A 7,359-nucleotide genomic window follows, 5' to 3' on the forward strand; every position below is an offset into this window, starting at 1 on the left:
CTCTCTCTCTCTCTTTCTCCTCTTCCCCAGTCTTTCCCCCTTTCTTTGCTATAGGTGCCTGTGTCAGTTTCATTGACTCACTTAGCAACGTGATCCTCTCCCTGACAGCCTCTCCGACTCCCAAGTGGTGACCACTAGCCAAGCTAGCAGAGAAGACCTATTAGCTAATTCCTTGCCCTCTTTCCATTCCCTTTTTGTTGTTCAGTCTTTTCATTAATATTCAACCCTCCATGACCCTATTTTTGGCGGGTTTTTTTGGCAAAGATACTGGAGTGCTTTGCCATTTCCTTCTCCAGCTCATTTTACAGATGAGGAAACTGAGGCAAACAAGGTTAAGTGGTTTGCCTGGGGTCACAAGCTATACTAGGTGTCTGAGGTCTGACTTGAATTCAGAAAGATGTCTTCCTGATTCTAAGCTCGGTGTTCTATCCACTGTATCACCTAGTTGCTCCCCTTCCAGTACCTTTCTCCAGCAGATAACATACTTGCCTGGTACCTGTCCTGGAGAGCAGGGATTTAAAAGATGAAGAATATGTTTGTCTCTGTGTATTTCATGCATAAAATGAATATGTTTATGGAAAAACTGATTTAAATACTAAAGGAAAGTAGGGTGGGATTTGCTGGTACTTTTATCTACCTCATCTTTCTTTTCCCTTTTCCTCCTAGGGTTGGCCAAAACAGGTAGTAATGGTCAGAAGCAGGATTTGAACTCCAGGGCTAATGCCCTTTCCTTTGACCAAGGTGAGATTCACGCACATTTCATAGTGTTACTGGTTTTCTCCTTTTGGAGAACTAGATATAAATGACATGTTACATCAGACAATTATTTCTATTTCACCAGAGTCAGGATGACCACTTGTCTTACTGTAGTGTTCAACAGAAAATGCATTAGACTAAATGGCATTTGATGTCCCTTTGATGCCTCTTACATTTGGTGCTTTGGACTTGCGGAGGTGGGGTTCAGTGATTCCAGGACTGTCTTCATCCATCTTAGAGAAGCTTTCAAGTTGTATTTTTCAGAAATATTTCTAATAATATATCATATTTTCTCAAATGCATGAACTAATTTCTGAATAGCTGCTAACTTCCATCCTAGTATGCAAAATTATTATGTATCAGCATTGTGCTATGCACAAAGATGAATAGGGGACATATTTGCCCTTTAGGGATTTATAATTGAATAAGGATAAGAAAGCAAGACAGTGATACATGATGGGTGCTAAAAAAAGCACAGAATATCTAAAAAGAATGATAGGTCCTCAAGTGATGATGGAATTTAGAGCTGGAAGGAATATCAGAGACCATTTAGTCTAAATTTCTTATTTTACAAAGGAGAAAACTGAAACTCAAAGAGGGTGTCTTATCTAACTCTGGCAGTAAGTAGAACTGGGATTCAAAACCAGATCTCATGAATCAAAAGTCAGTGCAGGCTCCATTACACCAAAGTAAAAGCATATTTGGGATTCTGGGATGATCCACATCTGGAATATTGTGTTCAGTTAAAGGTCCCACAGATTAGAAGGGCAATATTCAGCTTGGAGTCATTAAGAGAAGGGTAGCCAATATTGGCAAGAGTGGGAAAAATGTAAACATTTCTTGTCATCAGGAAATGTTTTGCAACTTGGAGAAAAGAAAAATTAAAGGAGTCATGAAAGCCACCTTCAAATATTTGAAGGCTCTCAATTGGAAAAGTAAGTAGACTTATTCTTAGTTGTTTCAGAGGGTAGAATTAGGATCAATATATGGAAGTCACAAGGTAACCAGGTGGTACAATTGATAGAGCACTATTAATTCTTTCTCCCTCTTCGAACTGTCTTATATTATTTTTTTCTGTAGACTTGTTAAGTCCATTCAAGCTCCTTATGAGTTCCTTGAAGTTAAAGACCATTTTAATTTGTTTGCATATGCCCCGGGTGTAGCACAATGTCCCTTGCTCAGAGGAGAGGATTCCCAATCTTTACTAAATTAAATTTGATTAATTCATGAAGGAATTTGAAATGTGTCTTGCAGGATGGGCAGGATTCCAATAGGTGGAGGTGGTTATGGATGGGAGTGTAAGAGGAGAAGAAGGAAATTCAGTGGAAAAAAAAAGCATATCATGGAAAAAAAAAGATTCACAGGCAAGAAAGGTCAGGGTATATTCAGGGAATAGCAAATAGTTCATTTTTACTGTAATTTAGTTGATATCTTTTTATGTCACTCTTGGTTAAAACTCTTCAGTGGTTCCCCAGGGCTTACCAAACAACATCAGTGTGTCCTGGTCTTTCATTCAAGATCTTTCATGATCTTTTCCTTATGTGTTCTATATTCCAGCCAAATGGCACCATGCACTTTCCCTCAAGCATTCCTTTATTCACCTTCCTACCAATGTCCATGTTCTTCCCTAACTTTGAATGTTCTTTCAGTCACTTTGACTATTGGATGTCTGTCCAGTCATTAAATCCCAGCTCAAATGCCACTCTTCCTCAAGCCTTCCATATATTATTATGTAGTATAATTATTGTTAAGTAGTATATCCTTCTATCTGAAAGGGTCTTATCTTCCCCAATACCCAGCACGATATTCTGCAAAAAGTAGGCAATCAAAAATTTGTTGAATTGAAGTAAAATGAATTGAATTGAATAGTACTACACAAGTAGGAAGGGATCAGATTGCAGAAAGACTTGATTGTTCCCCATGCACGAGATACATAGGAATGCATATATACTATATATGAGGTCAGTGATTTCAATGGCATGTGACACACCCTCTATCAATACATATTAGCATATTCTGTGATTTATAATCTCAGAATTGCTTGGGGGCAATTACAGATTATGTGACTTGTTTACGGTCATAAGATTATTACAGGTTTATTATATCTTAGATTATATATGATATATACTATAGATTATATATATATAATAAACACTCATATGTATATATTATATAGAGATTTAGAACTAGAAAGAACCTTAGAGATCATCAGGTCCAACCCTCTCATTTTATTGGAATGGCTAAGAAAAAGAAACTGAACTTCAAAGAGGTGAATTGATAGCTAACAAATATCTGAGACAAGATTTGACTTCAGATCTTCCTTACTTTGAGTTTAGTGCTCTATTTACTACACCTGCTGCCACTCATCATTGGGTTTTTGTAGATGGCATTTGAGATAACATGCAGAACCAGATTTGTAACCCTTAAAGGGCTGTTTAAGCACTCTATGCACTACATTACATCATCTATGTTTCAATCCAGCCAGGGAGTGTCAGAGGAAAGTCTTGAACCTGGGTCTCATTGATTTCAAACCTAGTTCTCCAATCACTATGCAACAGTGCACCTCTCCATATAATTTATGAATTATGTGCGTGTATATATAAAACACATATGTGCATGTCTGTCTATAAACAACACACAGATGCATGTATACATTCTTTATGCACATACACATATCTATAAACAACATGTATATACATATTTATATACCTGTAATGTTATATATGTATATATACATACACACATATACCTATATACCTATGCCCATATAGGTAGAGAGCAGCTAGTTGGTACAATGGATAGAATAGCAGACCCATATTTAGGAAGACCTAAATTAAAGTCTGGCTTCAAACACAAGCTGTGTGACTCTGGGCAAGTCACTTAACCTTTGTTTGAATCTACTGCGCCATATGTAAAATGGAAATAATAATAGCAACTAATTTCCAGGGATTTTGTGAGGATCAAATGAGATAATAATTGTAAAGCATTTAGCACCATTCCTGGCAATAGTAAGCATGTTAACTATCACACACATGTGTGTATGTATATATGTGCATGTGTGTATATATTACATACATACAGATATCAATTTTTTCAATCATGTCTGACTTTTCATGACCCCATTTGGGGTTTTCCTGGCAAAGATACTAGAGTGGTTTGCCATTTCCATCTCCATCTCATTTTATAGATGAGGAAACTGAGGCAACAGGGTTAAGTAGCTTGCTCAGGGTCACATAACTAGTAAGTGTCTGAAGTCAGATTTGAACTCATGAAGACAGTCTTCCTAACTCCAGAGCTGACACTCTATACTATGGAGCCACCTAGCTGCTATATACATATACTGTATGCTTATATGTGTGTATATATATGTATGTGTTTATTGTAGATATATGTATATATTAAATAGATGTGTGTATCTACATGTATATCCACATGTCATATGCAGAAATTTGGAATCAAGAAGATAAAGTTTCAAGACCTCCCTTTGACATTCCATGGCTGAGCTTGAAACAGGTGATGTGGTATGGTGCATAAAGTGCTTAAATTTCACTTTAAGGATTGCAATCCATGTTCTGTACATTATTTTAAATGACCTCTGCAACATTCCAATGATGAAAAGCAGTGGTATAGAGCATTACACTCAGAATAAGGAAGATCTGAGTTCAAATCCTCCCTCAGACATTTATTAGTTATATGATGCTAAGCAAGTCCCTTCAACCATTTGAACCTCAGTTCCCTTATCTGTAAATGAGGGGATTGAACTCAACAGGCACTAAAGTCCTTTCCAATTCTAAATCTTTGTGCTCACATTTAACCACCAATATTTTGTGTGCATATACATATGTATTCATTTCTTTCTCTCTCTCCCTCTGTCTCTCTCTCTCCATCCACATATACCACTTTTTTTGCTTCAAGGTACTAAAAGATTTTCCAACTTAGTTTTTCCTAAGAATTAAAACATATGAGTTATGAATGAGAGGAAAGCTTATGCCAGTCAATTATTATAGATTTGGGACTAGAGGGAGCAGCAGAGTGGTATATATAACTTTTTAGAAAAGGAATCATCCACATTTAAAGTAGGAGTGCATCATGATACTGTTTTAGTGATGGCACTTGTCACTGAAAATGTAAATAGAACCTAATGAAGGCATTGGATTTTTTTTATAATACCCCCCACTACAAAATGTCAATTTCAGAGGAAGAAGAGACTCAGCACCTTGATAAGTTAGTTATTATTCAAAGCAATTGAGAAGTTAGGGCAAGAATTATCTCTCCCTTCATCTTTAGTCTTAATTTTTTTTCTTATTTTGACAGTCACTTAGTTTTGCTAATTCCTTCTAAGTGTTAGCTCCGTTGACAAAATCTGCCTCTGTACATACCTCTTGTCCCCATTGTTCTAACTAGGGAAAATGCAGTTAGATAGGATATGGAAAAGGACTCATTGTTATGCTGTTAGCTTGTTGAGAATTCTCATGAGAGTAATTCAGCCTGTAAATAGCTTTAGTAATTTAGTCTCTTTTGAAAGCTTTCCCTAAGGTGTAAATAAAATTACATATTTTATGTTATACTTACACATGATGGATTCCATTTACCTCAGCAATATAGCAAAGGAGAGAAGGACCAGGTAAGAAATCTCCTACCAAATAATTCTGGGAGATTTATTAATTAGGGATTAAAATATCTAAGAAATATGTACTCTCATGATTATAATATAACTCCTCCATTGTTTTCTATTCAGAATAAAATTCAGCCAGCATTATTAAACTGAGTCAGATAAAGGCAAAGCACAAGGAAGAATCAAACAGTTGAGAGGCAACCCCCCACCCCCCCCCAAAAAAGCAGTGATGAAAACCAAAAGCCACAGAGAGGTAAAAAAAAAAAGTGAGGACTAAGAAAAAGGCCATCTCAGGGTTGGATGAAGTGACCAGACATTGCAATGAGGATAAAGAAGTAAGGAGTGAGACAGAGGGGGATAATGGAAGAATATGAGGTTGTGATAAAATAAAAGAATTTTTGAGTTCTGAACCATAAAATTAGAGCAGTTGCCTGTGATAAGATCAAAGATATGACCATCCCTATGTGTAAATGACATGTAGTGAAAATATGATAGCAGAGTGATGTATCTATATAATATAATGATGTCAAACTCAAATAGAAATGGATCCTTGTGGGATACATATACACTAGAAAAACACAAATTAACATTATGTATGTCATATCATATTTTTACTTATTTTGCTAAATATTTTAAAATTACATTTTAATCTGGGTCCCACTCCCGAGTTTGCTGACTGCTAATAGGCTGGGTACCACAAGTCTGAGACCACTACATAGTGGTTAGAATATTCAATTTGGAGTCAGAAAGACCTGGATTTAAACTATGTCACAGACACAAGCTGTGTGACCCTAGGCAATTCACTGAACTGCTTATTTTGTGCATTGTAATAATAATACCTAGCATTTTTATAGTCCTTTAAGGTTGACAAAGTACTTAAAATATTATGTCATTTGATCCTCATGAAAACCCAGTAGGTAGTTGTTATTATCCCTATTTTTACAGATGAAGAAATTGAAGCAAATGGAAGTCTAGTGACTTGTCTGGTGGGGGGGCAAGGAATTGGACTCGGTGACCTCTAAGGACCTTTCCAGGTCTAAATCCATAATGGAAGAGGAAGAGCACAGCAGGATGGGGATATAGGAAAGAAAGGCCAGTGGTGTTCTGTTAAATATTTATTGACTGGCTCTTCAAAAAATGTACTCATGACACATTTTTAAAAGTTTAATCTGTGTTATTTACATTTTCTCCATCACTTTCTTAAATTCAGAAATCAATCAAACAGTAAATCAAACTTGGCTTTGTAACATTTGCCAATTTCTGAGGTGTAAATTCTCACACTGAAAGTTTATCATTAGCCTGGAAGCTGGCTCAGCTGGCTCCAGCACACCCCTACTGGGGCTGAGGTGAATGGAAATGGGGAAGAGGAGAGGTAGAAATGAAAGGAATGTTCTGCTGAAGGAGCTAATGATGTTGAATTCCACGGATTAGAAGAGTCAGGAGTTTGCTAGGAGTAGGATGGGTAAGTACCAGTGACTGAGGGCACCCATATACAAGAATCTTGTGATGATTATGGGCTCACATATATTTAGAGCTGGAAGAGACATCAGAGACCATCAGAGTCTAACCCTTTCATTTATGGATGATAAAACTGAGACTTAGACAATTTAAGTTACTTTCCCAGAGTCACAGACAGCTTGTAATCAGCCAATAAGCATTTGCTACATGCATAATAAATGTAATCTTTAGTATGAGAATAATATTCATTATATGAATATATCTTTGAATGTCAGTGTTAAGACTATTTGTTGTTGGGTCATTTTTAGTCACGTTCAGTTCTCCATGCCCCCATTTGGTGTTTTCTTGGCAAAGATGCTGGAGTGGTTGCCCATTTCCTTCTCCAACTCGTTTTACATATGAGGAACTGGGGTAAGCAGGGTTAAGTGACTTACCCAAGGTCACACAGCTAGTAAGTATCTAAGACCAGCTATGAGCTCAGGTCCTCCTGACTCCAGGGCCAGCTTCTCTATGTACTGAGTCACCTAATT

The sequence above is a fragment of the Petaurus breviceps genome, unplaced genomic scaffold, assembly GCF_028583685.1.
Source record: "Petaurus breviceps papuanus isolate PSGF00001 unplaced genomic scaffold, PetGlider_PUasm1.0 179, whole genome shotgun sequence".
Taxonomy (NCBI): domain Eukaryota; kingdom Metazoa; phylum Chordata; class Mammalia; order Diprotodontia; family Petauridae; genus Petaurus; species Petaurus breviceps.